Consider the following 15,063-nt stretch of genomic DNA (forward strand, 5'->3'; position numbering starts at 1 on the left):
GATGAAGGAATCCGAAGAGAAGGTTAAATTGATTAGAGATAGACTGAAGGTAGCTCAGTCCAGACAGAAGAGTTATGCAGATTGAAAACGCAAAGAGGTAGTCTATGAAATTGGAGACAGAGTGTATCTTCGGGTATCACCACTCCGAGGAGTTAAGCGCTTTGGAGTTAACGGAAAGTTAGCGCCACGCTTTGTGGGACCATACAGAGTTTTGGAACATATGGGAGAAGTTGCTTATAAGTTGGAATTACCCGGAGAATTGTCAGGAGTTCATGATGTGTTCCACATTTCTTAGTTGAAAAAGTGCCACGCAGAGATGGCCGACATTCCTCTGAGAGATACAGTACCGCTGGAAGCGATTCAGTTGGACAATGATTTGACCTATGAGGAGAAGCCAGTCAGGATTCTCGAGTTTGCCAGTCGGGTTACCCGCAACAAGGTTATTAAGTTTTGCAAAGTTCAATGGAGCCACCATACCGAGGACGAAGCCACCTGGGAACGAGAGGAAGACCTATGCAAGGACCATCCACACCTATTTTCTAGCCAACCCGAATCTCGAGGGCGATATTCATCTTAAGGGGGGTAGGTTTGTAACATCCCAAATTTTCAATTTGGAATGTTATACATTAGATCATCATTGCATATCATATTTTATTGCATTTTGGCTTGATCCTAGAAATTCTACGCAACTCAAGGACCTATGGAGAGAGTTGGGGATTTCATTATTTTCATATTCGAGTTTTCTCGAATTTTGAAAAGAGGATTGTTTGATTTTAATTATTTTCTCTTCGAATATTTATTTTATAAAAATAAAAGAGAGAGGATGAAATGACTTCCTCAAAATAGAGAAATATCGAAGATTTAATATTAAAATCAAATAAGATTTTTATTCGGAGTCTTATCGCTATTTTATTTGAATTAGGAAAAAATATGCGTTTTTCAAAATTGCATTTTAGGCCCAAATAAATGTTCACCTTGTCCGGCTTATTTTTAGAGGATGTGGAAAATTTATTTCGGGATTTTTGGAGTCCGTTTAGTATTTCTTCTCTTTCTTTTTCTACACGTCAGAATTATTAAAAAAAGTCAACCAACTTCGGGCCATACCCCCGAGCCGCCGAAACCCACAGCTGCCCACCGAAGCCCACCCGCGCCTCGCGCCCTAACCCTAGCCGCCGCTGCCACGCGCCGCCACCGCCACGCGCCGCCGCCGCCGCCGCCTGCCGCCGCCGCCGCCTGCCGCCGTCGACGCAACGCCCGCCGCCGCCGCCGCCGCACCGCCCGCCGCGCCGCCTCGCCTGACCCGGCCGGACCCGAGGTAGCTGCCTCGGTTTTCGAGAGAAAACCGTTTGGTTTTTTTCGGAGCAATATATCCATTTTTTTAGATCCGGTTTCGTTTATTTTTTTGTTTAGTTATTTAATGAACGCCCGTTTTTACATTCGTTTTAACGAACGGTTTTCACCGTTTAGCCGCAGACAGCGAACGTTCGTTCGTTAGCCTATTCGTCAGTTTTTCTTTTTCTCGGATTTTCTGCGATTATTTTTTATCGCGATTTCTGATCAGATTTTCATTTTAGTATAACTTTTCGCTCGTTTATAGGAATCAGGCGAGTCAAGCGCCTAGAGTTTCGTCTCGAAACCCTCTTCCCATTTAACCAACTTAAACAAGTTTTTGCTACTGTAAAATTTGACTTTAGTCCAAAATAGTAAATAAAGCTTGTTTCTTTCGCCGTTTGAGTTTCGTTGCTCCGTTTGATTTTTTTTCTTTTTGCAAACCGGAGTTCTTAAGTTGAACTTTCTGGTTAGATCTTCTTACTCGTCCTTTACCCGTGCCCTTGTTTGATTGCTTATTGTATGCTTGTTTGATTGCGATAGAGTACCCGGAGTGTGAAGCGTGCTATGAGTCTCTAGGTTTTGCGGATCATCAGCAAGGCAAGTAACAATTTGATCATATCCCCTTTATCACCCAGTTTTTATGCACTAGTTTCAACCCTCAAACATTGCATGGTTAGGACTTGATAACATGTGGGATTGGGAAGTAGTTGATGAGGTAGAACCTATTGCCCTGTTATTATCAAACCCTTGGGAGTTACTTCTATGCTGCTTATATTTCTATGCTATGCTCGTAGACGTGGATTGGGTTTGAGTGAATCCATGACAGATGTGAGATTGTTAATTAATGGTTCAACTTAAGGTGGCAACTTTAATACACATCTGAGTGGATTGCTTGTCGAGCACCTGGAGAATCCAGTGTTGTCCTAGGATATACCGGAGTACCCGTGTGCTAATCCTAAGGTCCGCCACCCAGGCTCAAAGGGAACTGAGATATTTCATGCTAGAAGCTTCCGTGTGCAGCCACAAGCTATTATGGGCTCTAGCATAGTTGAGTAAGTTGCGTGAAGCTTTTCAAGAGGTAGACTAACAGATGTAGTGGGTTGTAGGTGGTATAGTCTATCCAGAGTAGAGAGTTAATTCTTCTGAAAGACTGTGTCTCGGTCATCTGTTTCTCAAACACCATGTAGTGCGGGAAATCCAACCTAGGAGATCGAGTCTTGTGGGGAAAAGTGCACAAACCTCTGCAGAGTGTACAAACTAATCATGGTTAGCCGTGTCCCCAGTTATGGACATCTTGAGTATCTAGTACTTGGATTATCATGTGTATCTTATCATTCTAAATTAATATTGTTGGGTTGATAATTACTTTTAATTGGGATTGAGTGGGAGGAACCTTCTCAATGATGTTTCAACTACCATGATAGTTAAATAAAATCTATTCCTTTGTTGTAGGAAAAAATTGGCTTTTCGTAAAACTTTAACCTTAGAGCTTTCCACCAACCAAATATGCATTTAGTGATAGCATTATTCTATTCTTGCTCTACCATGTTATGTTGCCAGCATATTCCATGTGCTAACCCATTTTCGGGCTGCAACATATTATGTTGCAGACTTTTCAGACGAGGAGTAAGGTTCGTTAGGTCGTTGCTGTGCAGCTCAGCTATGTCGTTGGAGTTGCTGGACTCACTTTATCTTCCAAGCCTTCCGCTATTAACATTTAGATGGCCTTAAGCCATATTTATTGTAATAAGTTCTCTTTTGAGACATTCGATGTAATAAGTGTGTGAATTCTACTTTATTATAAATCCTTCGAGTATTGTGTGTGTCAGCATTACCGATCCAGGGATGACACTGAAGCACAGAGACATGACCATTTGAGGTCGGGTCGCTACACAGCACGACCTTCCGAGGAATCATTCCCAGTCGGGAGGCGCGGTAAAATCACACTTGACATGGTATTCGGCACGCCAGAGAATTATCGGTATGAAGAAATCACCTTCCAAGTGGCTCCTTTCAGCAGCGGATACCACACCCTGTTGGGGCGGGATGCTTTTACATGCTTCCAAGCTATACCTCATTATGGGTATATGAAGGTCAAAATGCCCGAACCAAATGGCATGACCACTCTTGTCAGTGATCCGGACATAGCACTCCGCACCGAAAACAAAACCGCATCCCTTGCCCTTGAGGCATTATCTGAAGCCCTCACGGTCGAAGAATTAACCGCACTGAGTTCCACAGTGGATAGGGACAATGTGATCTTAGACAAACGACCCAAATCCAACTCCTTCAAACCGGCAGAAGAAATAGTCAAATTCCAGGTCCACCCAACGGACCCCAAGAAGACAGCATCTATTGGAGCACAACTAGACCCAATGGTCGACGCCGCACTAAGGGATTTCCTTCGCGAAAACTGGGATATATTCACCTGGCACCCTTTTGACATGCCTGGAATCCCACATGAGCTGGCCGAACATAGCCCTAATATCTTAAAGGGATACAAAGCAATCAAACAAGCACTACGGCGCTTGTCCGAGCCCAAACGCCAAGCTATGGGGGAGGAGCTAGCCAAGCTAATTGAGGCCGGATTCATCAGAGAAATAAAACATCCGGACTGGCTGGCAAACCCGGTGATGGTACCAAAGAAGGACAAATCCTGGCGGTTGTGCGTCGATTTTAAAGATCTCAATAATGCTTTCCCTAAGGATCCCTTCCCCTCCCCCGCATTGATCAAATCATCGATGCTACCGCAGGACACGACTCACTGTGCTTCCTTGATGCATATTCCGGATACCATCAAATCAAAATGAAGGAGTCCGATCAAGATGCAAGAACATTCATGACGCCATATGGGCCATTCTGCTTCAACACCATGCCCTTCGGGCTCAAGAACGCCGGCGCCACATACCAACGCATGATTCAAACATGCCTAGAGAAACAGATCGACAAGATAATATAAGCTTATGTGGACGACATCGTCATCAATACTAGGCGCGTCGAAACACTAATAGACGATTTACGTCTCACATTAGATAACCTCCGCGCATATGACGTTAAACTCAATCCAGAAAAGTGCGTTTTTGGCATCCCCGCTGGAAAACTGTTGGGCGTCATTGCTTCCAACAGAGGAATTGAAGCCAATCCCTCCAAAATTCGAGCTCTGTCACAATTGGCTATGCCAACAGACCTTAAACAAGTCCAAAAGCTCGCAGGTTGCATGGTAGCTCTAAGCCGCTTTATCTCCAGATTGGGAGAAAAGGCACTGCCACTCTATCGCCTTCTACGGCGAACCGATCACTTCGAGTGGACGGACACGGCAACAGCCGGACTGGAGGAAATAAAAACCCTTCTTGCGAGCAAGCCAATTCTGGCCACGCCAAACATCGGTGAACCGATGTTATTATACATATCGACAACACATCAGGTGGTGAGCGCCATGCTCGTCGTTGAACAGAACAGGACGGACACAAATTCCCGCTTCAGAAGCCAGTATACTACGTATCCACTGTCCTTACACCATGCAAATCCCGGTACCCCCATTATCAAAAGATAGCGTACGCAGTCTTTATGGCATCCCAAAAGCTCTGTCACTACTTCCAGGAGTGTTCAATCATGGTGGCTTCTGAAGTACCACTCAATGACATTATAAACAACCATGATGCCACGGGCCGGATTGCCAAATGGGCCATTGAGCTCCTTCCATTTGATATTACATACAAACTGCGTCAAGCTATTAAATCCCAAGTACTGGCTGACTTCGTCGCTGAATGGACAGAGGCCGAAATCCCCAAAGAGTACGACACATATTCCAATTGGGTTATGTATTTCGATGGCTCCAAAATGCTGGCACGGCTAGGGGCAGGCGTCGTTTTAACGTCACCTATTGGAGACGTTGTTCAGTACGTACTCCAAATACTATACACAGACTCCAATAATGCAGCCGAATACGAGGCCTTATTGCATGGTCTCCGGATGGCTGTCTCCATGGGCATACAACGCCTGGAAGTGCACGGGGACTCAAACCTCGCAATATCTCAAATAAATGGAGACTTCGATGCCAAAGACCCGAAGATGGCAGCTTATCGCAATGCCATCCTAAAAATGTCGGCTCGGTTCGAGGGACTCGAGTTCCATCATGTGGCCTGAGAAAGTAATCAAGCGGCGAATGTTCTTGCTCGCATAGGCGCTAAGTGCGACCCCATCCCACCTAACATTTTTCTGGAAAGGCTTTTAAGCCATCCGTGGTATGGTAGGGGGAGGGCGGCAGCACTAGTCCGGATCCAAACACAACCCAAGATTCCAAACGCACTGATAACGTCGGAGGCTCAACCACCGAAATAAAACCGTTGGCTCATCTCATTATGGTAGTCATTGCCCAATGGACCGAATGCTTCTTGGCCTAACTTAATAAGAAGGAGCTTCCCGAGGATCAGAATAAGGCCCGCTGCATTGTCTGGCGTTCAAAGGCCTACAAGGTTCATGATGGAGAGCTCTATAAGAAAAGCGCTACCGGAGTTCTTCAACGATGTATCTCCGAGGAAGAGGGGCGGCAACTCTTGGCTGAAATTCACGCCGGACTCAGTGGTCACCACGCTGCAGCTTGGGCCCTTGTTAGCAAAGCCTTCCATACAGGGTTTTATTGGCTGAAGGCCGGAGCAGATGCACAGGACCTTGTCCAACATTGTGTCGGATGCCAACTCTTTGCCAACCAAAGCCATATGCCCCCACTGCCGTACAAAAAATCCCCATCACTTGGACTTTTGCGGTCTGGGAACTCGATATGGTCGGATCCCTTAAAGTAGCAAGCCATAAGAGAAACTATCTGCTGGTCATGGTTGATAAATTCACCAGTCAAAACGGCCGAAGCGGGGCCGGTAATAGATTTCATATCCGGCGTGGTACACCGTTATGGTGTCCCACACAGCATAATCACCGATAATGGCTCTAATTTCACAGCCAATGAAGTGAAAACCTGGTGTGCTAATCCGGGCATTAAGCTCGATTACGCCTTTGTCTATCACCCACAGACAAGCAGTCAAATCAAATGGGCTAATGGTCTTATTACGAGCGGCATCAAACCTAGACTAGTGCGGTCTTTGAAAGAATCAGACAAGCACTGGGTGGAGGAACTTGACTCCATACTCTAGGGGCTACGGACCATGCCCAACCGCACTACTGGATATACACCTTTCTTCATGGTGTACGGTGCAGAAGAAGTGTTACCCTGGGATATTATTCATGACTCACCTCGAGTGCGCATGTACGAAGAGAGAGAAGCCGAGCTTGATCGGCAGGACAACTTAGATGCCCTGGAGGAGGAGCGCGACATCGCAAAAGCCTGTTCCACATTTTATCAACAGCAGGCTTGCATGTATCAAAGCAGAGAAGTGCGGGCCAAGACTTATAACGTTGGTGAACTCGTTCTACGCCTGCCGGAGAAGAAAAAGGACAAACTCAAGCCCAAGTGGGAGGGTCCCTTCATCATTGACGAAGTTCTCACCAGAGGAGTGATGACCCACAAGTATAGGGGATCTATCGTAGTACTTTTGATAAGTAAGAGTGTCGAATCCAACAAGGAGCAGAAGGAAATGATAAGCAGTTTTCAGCAAGGTATTCTCTGCAAGCACTGAAATTATCGGTAACAGATAGTTTTGTGATAAAGTAATTGGTAACGAGTAGCAAGTAATAAAAGTAAATAAGGTGCAGTAAGATGGCCTTATCCTTTTTGTAGCAAAGGACAAGCCTAGACAAACTCTTATATGAAGGAAAGCGCTCCCGAGGACACATGGGAATAATCATCAAGCTAGGTTTCATCACATTCATATGATTCACGTTCGGTACTTTGATAATTTGATATGTGGGTGGACCGGTTGCTTGGGTGCTGTCCTTACTTGGACAAGCATCCCACTTATGATTAACCCCCATTGCAAGCATCCACAACTAAAACAGAAGTATTAAGGTAAACCAAACCATAGCATGAAACATATGGATCCAAATCAGCCCCTTACGAAGCAACGCATAAACTAGGGTTTAAGCTTCCGTCACTCTAGCAACCCATCATCTACTTATTACTTCCCAATGCCTCCCTCTAGGCCCAAACAATGGTGAAGTGTCATGTAGTCGACGTTCACATGACACCACTAGAGGGATGACAACATACATCTCATCAAAATATCGAACGAATACCAAATTCACATGACTACATTCACATGACTACTAATAGCAAGACTTCTCCCATGACCTCAGGAACAAACGTAACTACTCACAAAGAATATTCATGTTCATAATCAGAGGGGTATTAATATGCATAATGGATCTGAACATATGATATTCCACCAAGTAAACCAACTAGCATCAACAGCAAGGAGTAATTAACACTACTAGCAACCCACAGGTACCAATCTGAAGTTTGGATACAAAGATTGGATACAATAGATGAACTATGGTTTGAGATGAGATGGTGCTGGTGAAGAATTTGATGGAGATTGACCCCCTCCCAATGAGAGGATCGTTGGTGATGACGATGGTGATGATTTCCCCCTCCCGGAGGGAAGTTTCCCCGGCAGAACAGCTCCGCCGGAGCCCTAGATTGGTTCCGCCAAGGTTCCGCCTCGTGGCGGCGGAGTTTCGTCCCGTAAGCTTGCTTATGATTTTTTATCGGACGAAAGACCTCTTATAGCAGAAGATGGGCATCGGAGGGCCACTAGGGGGCCATGAGGCAGGGGGCGGGCCCAGGGGGTAGGGCGCGCCCCCACCCTCGTGGCTGGTGGGTGGCCCCCCTCTGGTACTTCTTGCGCCTAGTATTTTTATATATTCTAGAAATAACTTCCGTGAAGTTTTAGGACTTTTGGAGCTGTGCAGAACAGATCTCTAATATTTTCTCCATTTCCAGCCCAGAATCCCAACTGCCGGCATTCTCCCTCTTCACGTAAACATTCTAAAATAAGAGAGAATAGACATAAGTATTGTGACATAATGTGTAATAACATCCCATAATGCAATAAATATCGATATAAAAGCATGATGCAAAATGGACGTACCAACTCCCCCAAGCTTAGACCTCGCTTGTCCTCAAGCGAAAGCCGAAATCGAAAAATATGTCCACTGATGTCTACTACACAACCTTCTTCTTGTAGACATTGTTGGGCCTCCAAGTGCAGAGGTTTGTAGGACAGTAGCAAATTTCCCTCAAGTGGATGTCCTAAGGTTTATCAATCTGTAGGAGGCGTAGGATGAAGATGGTCTCTCTCTCAAGCAACCCTGCAACCAAATAACAAAGAGTCCCTTGTGTCCCCAACAAACCCAATACTATGGTAAATTGTATAGGTGCACTAGTTCGGCGAAGAGATGGTGATACAAGTGGTATATGGATGGTAGATAAACGTACTTGTAATCTGAAAATATAAAAACAGCAAGGTAACTAATGATAAAAGTGAGCGTAAACGGTATTGCAATGCGTTGAAACAAGGCCTAGGGTTCATACTTTCACTAGTGCAAGTTCCCTCAACAATAATAACATAATTGGATCATATAACTATCCCTCAACATGCAACAAAGAGTCACTCTAAAGTCACTAATAGTGGAGAAAAACGAAGAGATTATGGTAGGGTACGAAACCACCTCAAAGTTATTCTTTCCAATCAATCCGTTGGGCTATTCCTGTAAGTGTCACAAACAGCCCTAGAGTTTGTACTAGAATAACACCTTAAGACACAAATCAACCAAAACCCTAATGTCACCTAGATACTCCAATGTCACCTCAAGTATCCGTGGGTATGATTATACAATATGCATCACACAATCTCGGAATCATCTAATCAACCAACACATAGAACCTCAAAGAGTGCCCCAAAGTTTCTACCGGAGAATCACGACGAAAACGTGTGCCAACCCCTATGCATAGGTTCATGGGCGGAACCCGCAAGTTGATCACCAAAACATACATCAAGTGATTCACATGGTATCCCATTGTCACCACAGATACGCACGACAAGACATACATCAAGTGTTCTCCAATCTTTAAAGACTCAATCCGATAAGATAACTTCAAAGGGCAAACTCAATTCATTACAAGAGAGTAGAGGGGGGAGAAAACATCATAAGATCCCACTATAATAGCAAAGCTCGCGATACATCCAGATCGTACCACCTCAAGAACACGAGAGAGAGAGAGAGAGAGAGAGAGAGAGAGATCAAACACATAGCTACTTGTATGTACCCTCAGCCCCGAGGGAGAACTACTCCCTCCTCATCATGGAGAGCACCGGGATGATGAAGATGGTCACCGTAGAAGGATTCCCCCTCTGTCAGGGTGCCGGAACGGGTCTAGATTGGCTTTCGGTGGCTACGGAAGCTTCGGGCGGCGGAACTCCCGATCTATTCTGCCCCTCGATAGTTTTAGGGTACATGGGTATATATGGGTGAAAGAAGTACGTCAGGGTAGCCACGAGGGGCCCATGAGGGTGGAGGGCGCGCCCTAGGGGGGTCGGCGCGCCCCCCTGCCTCGTGGCTCCCTCGTTCCTTTCCGGACGTGCACTCCAAGTTTTTTCGGTAGCTTTCCTTCCAAAAATAACTTCTCTAGTTGGTTTCATTCCGTATCGACTCCGTTTGATATTCCTTTTCTTCGAAACACTGAAATAGGCAAAAAATAGCAATTCTGGGTTGGGCCTCCGGTTAATAGGTTAGTCCCAAAAAGAATATAAAAGTGGATAATAAAGCCCAATATTGTCCAAAACAGTAGATAATATAGCATGGAGCAATCAAAAATTATAGATACGTTGGAGACGTATCAAGCATCCCCAAGCTTAATTCCTGCTCGTCCTCGAGTAGGTAAATGATAAAAAAGATTTTTTGATGCGGAGTGCTACTTGGCATAATTTCAATGTAATTATTCTTAGTTGTGGTATGAATGTTCAGATCCGAAAGATTTAAGACAAAAGTTCATATTGACATAAAAATAATAATACTTCAAGCATACTAACTAAGCAATTATGTCCTCTCAAAATAACATGGCCAAAGAAAGTTCATCCCTACAATATCATATAGTTTAGTCATGCTCCATTTTCGTCACACAAGAATGCTCTCATCATGCACAACCCCGATGACAAGCCAAGAAATTGTTTCATACTTTAGTAATCTCAAACCTATAAACTTTCACGCAATATATGAGCGCGAGCCATGGACATAGCACTATGGGTGGAATAGAATATGATGATGGGGGTTATGTGGAGAAGACAAAAAGGAGGAAGTCTCACAACAACGAGGCTAATCAATGGTCTATGGAGATGCCCATCGATTGATGTTAATGCAAGGAGTAGGGATTGCCATGCAACGGATGCACTAGAGCTATAAATGTATGAAAGCTCAACAAAAGAAACTAAGTGGGTGTGCATCCAACTTGCTTGCTCATGGAGACCTAGGGCACTTGACGAGGCCCATTGTTGGAACATACAAGCCAAGTTCTATAATGAAAATTCCAACTAGTATATGAAAGTGACAAAGCAAGAGACTCTCTACCATAAATATCATGGTGCTACTTTGAAGCACAAGTGTGGAAAAGGGATAGTAGCATTGTCCCTTTTTTTATTTTTTTGCCTTTCTTATTTTTTATTTATTTGGCCTTTCCCTTTTTTGGCCTTTTTTTGCGTTAATGCTCTATTAATGATGATCATCACACTTCTATTTATTTACAACTCAAAGATTACAACTCGATACTAGAACAAACTATGACTCTATATGAATGCCTACGGTGGTGTACCGGGATTGCGATGAATCAAGAGTGACATGTATGAAAAATTATGAACGGTGGCTATGCCACAAATACGATGTCAACTACATGATCATGCAAAGCAATATGACAATGATGAGTGTCATAATAAATGGAATGGTGGAAAGTTGCATGGCAATATATCTCGGAATGGCTATGGAAATGCCATAATAGGTAGGTATGGTGGTTGTTTTCGGTAAGGTATAAGGAGGTTTATGTGTGAAAGAGCGTATCATATCACGGGGTTTGGATGCACCGGCGAGGTTTGCAACAACTCTCAATGTGAGAAAGGGCAATGCACGGTACCGAAGAGGCTAGCAAGGATGGAAGGGTGAGAGTGCATATAATCCATGGACTCAACATTAGTTATAAAGAACTCATGTACTTATTGCAAAAATCTACAAGTCGTCAAAAACCTCGGCACTACGCGCATGCTCCTAGGGGGGATAGATTGGTAGGAAAGGACCATCGCTCATCCCCGACTGCCACTCATAAGGAAGGCAATCAAATAACACCTCATGTTTCAAATTTGTTACACAATGTTTACCATACATGCATGCTACGGGACTTGCAAACTTCAACACAAGCATTTCTCAAATTTCCATATCTGAAAACAATCATCAAGCATCAAACTTCTCTTAGTATTCAAAACACTCATAAGATTTTTTTTACTAATCCTGAATACCTAGCATATTAGGATTATTTAAGCAAATTACCATGCCATTAAAGACTCTCAAAATAATATAAGTTAAGCATGAGAGTTCATCTATTTCTATAAAATAAAACCACCACCATGCTCTAAAAGGATATAAGTGAAGCACTAGAGCAAATGACAAACTACTCCGAAAGATATAAGTGAAGATCAATGAGTAGTCGAATAATTATGCAACTATGTGAAGACTCTCTAACATTTAAGAATTTCATATCTTGGTATTTTATTGAAACATCAAGAAAAACTAAATATAATAAAATGATGCTCCAAGCAAAACACATATCATGTGGTGAATAAAAATATAGCTCCAAGTAAAGTTACAAAGAACGAAGACGAAAGAGGGGATGCCTTCCGGTGCATCCCCAAGCTTAGGCTTTTCGTTGTCCTTGAATATTAACTTGGGGTGCCTTGGGAATCCCCAAGCTTAGGCTCTTTCCACTACTTATTCCATAGTCCATCGAATCTTTACCCAAAACTTGAAAACTTCGCAACACAAAACTTAACAGAAAACTCGTAAGCTCCGTTAGTATAAGAAAGTAAATCACCACTTAGGTACTGTTGTGAACTCATTATAAATTCATATTAGTGTAATATCTACTGTATTCCAACATATCTATGGTTCATACCCTCCGATACTACTCATAGATTCATCAAAATAAGCAAACAACACATCGAAAACAGAATCTGTCAAAAACAGAACAGTCTGTAGTAATCTGGATCAAACGTATACTTATGGAACTCCTAAAATTCTCAAATAAATTTCTGGACGTGAGGAATTTATCTATTAATCATCTGAAAAAATAATTAACTAAATATCACTCTCCAAATAAAAATGGCAGCAATTCTCGTGAGCGCTTAAAGTTTTTGTTTTTTATAGCAGGATCGCAAAGACTTTCCCCAAGTCTTCCCAAAGGTTCTACTTGGCACAAACACTAATTAAAACATAAAAACTCAATCATAACAGAGGCTAGATAAATTATTTATTACTAAACAGGATCAAAAAGCAAGGAACAAAAATAAAATTGGGTTGCCTCCCAACAAGCGCTATCGTTTAACGCCACTAGCTAGGCACGATGATTTCAATGATGCTCATATAAAGGGTAAGAATTGAAACATAAAGAGAGCATCCTGAAGAATATGACTAGCACATTTAAGTATGCATAGGGATTTTGTGATCAAACAACTTGTGGGAACAAGAATCAACTTGCATAGGAAAGCAAAACAAGCATAACTTCAAAACTTTAAGCACATAAAGAGGAAACTTGATATTATTGCAATTCCTATAAGCATATGTTCCTCCCTCATAATAATTTTCAGTAGCATCATGAATGAATTCAACAATATAACCAGCACCTAAAGCATTCTATTCATGATTTACAAGCATAGAAAATTTACTACTCTCCACATAAGCAAAATTCTTCTCATTCGGAATAGTGGGAGTACCATAAGAGACTTGAATACAATAAATTGTTTCCAGATTAAAAGAGTAGTGTTCAGAGAAGGAGTAATCATAGTCATGAAAAGTTTTATAAATATAATCAGTACTTTTTATAGTATAAGTATCATCACAATAATCATCATAGGTAGGAGGCATGCTATCATCATTATAAATTTGCATATCAAAACTTGGGAGACTAAAAATATCATCTTCATTAAACGTAGCATCCCCAAGCTTGGGACAAACATTAATTGCAGAAAATATATTCTCAAAAACATCATATTCATCAAACATAGCATCCCCAATCTTAGTCCTTTTCATATCATAAGCATAATCACTCTCATCATTAATAGTATGGATAGCGCCAACAATATAGCAATTATCATATTCTTCCAAGCAAGTGCCAAAAATATTTTCAAGATCATAAGAAGTATCATTATCTTACATAATTATATTTTCATGAGGTACAATAGTAATAGGAGCAGCATTATTTGGGAGATATATCTTTTTTCCTCTCTTCCTTTTCTTTTCTTCTTCTTCACCACATCATGTGTGGGTTCAATCCTCTTTTTGGAGCTACTTATTAATGAGATTGGTTGAATAGGAGGCTCCTCCTAGTTACCTGATTCATCATAAGAAATAATAGGAGGGTATTGGGAAGTCTCTTCCCTTTCATTACTATTCTCTTCATCTTCTATTTGTTTTCTTTTCTTTATGTAATTGACAATATAAGGATTTTCAATACAATTCACCGCACAATACATATAAATCTTCTCTAGTTCAAAATCAAGAAATCTATCAAGATTAAACTTTGGAATACCCTCAGTTATACATTTCATTTCCTCATACCCCAAAAGAAGACTAAGCTCTTTATGATGCTCAAGGGTAATCAAATTACCACAATTTTTGGATACGATTCGGTCATGAAATGTAGCGACCCGACCCAAATGGATCAAGTCTCTGTGCTTAAGTGTCATCCCTGGATCGGTATGCTGACACACACAGTACTCGAGGATTTATACCAGAGGTAAATCACATGTAAAAAGTAACGTAAATACTATTACCTCAATCCAAATAGCGGAAGTAACAAGGTTGTGGATTCCCATCAACACCAACGGCAAAGTTGAGTGTAGAAATCGTAACCCTAACATATCACTTACTCGTCGTAAGATTCCTGCAACATGAGATGTTGCAGTCACAAAGGGTCAGTACATTGAATGTACTGGCGAATTCACACCATAGAGATAAATGATGAACAATGGCTATCACTACATGCATATTTGGCTGGTGGAAAAGCTCTATGGTTATAGTTTTTGCAAAAAGCCAATTTTTCCCTACTACAAAGGAATAAATGTTATTTAACTATCATGGTGGTTGTTAAACATTGAGAATTGTTGACAGCATTCTCAATCCCAATTAAGTAACATCATTAAAACCCAACAATATTCATTTAAAGTAACGTGATGAGATCAACAGGATAATCCAGGTACTAGATACTCAAGATGTCCATAACCGGGGACACGGCTAACCATAATTAGTTTATTACACTATGCAGAGGTTTGCGCACTTTTCCCCACAAGACTCGATCTCCTCTGTTGGATTTCTTGCACGACCTGGTGTTTGAGAAACGGATGACCGAGACATAGTCTTTCAGAAGTGCTAGCACCTTATGATGGGTAGACCGTACCACCTACATCCCCTACATCTGCTAGTCTACCACTTTAAGAGTTCGCACGACTTAGTCAACTATGCTAGAGCCCATAGTAGCTTGTGGCTGCACACGGAAGTTTCCAGCAAGAATAATCTCATGATCCC

Source organism: Triticum aestivum, chromosome 7A (assembly GCF_018294505.1).
Source record: "Triticum aestivum cultivar Chinese Spring chromosome 7A, IWGSC CS RefSeq v2.1, whole genome shotgun sequence".
NCBI lineage: Eukaryota > Viridiplantae > Streptophyta > Magnoliopsida > Poales > Poaceae > Triticum > Triticum aestivum.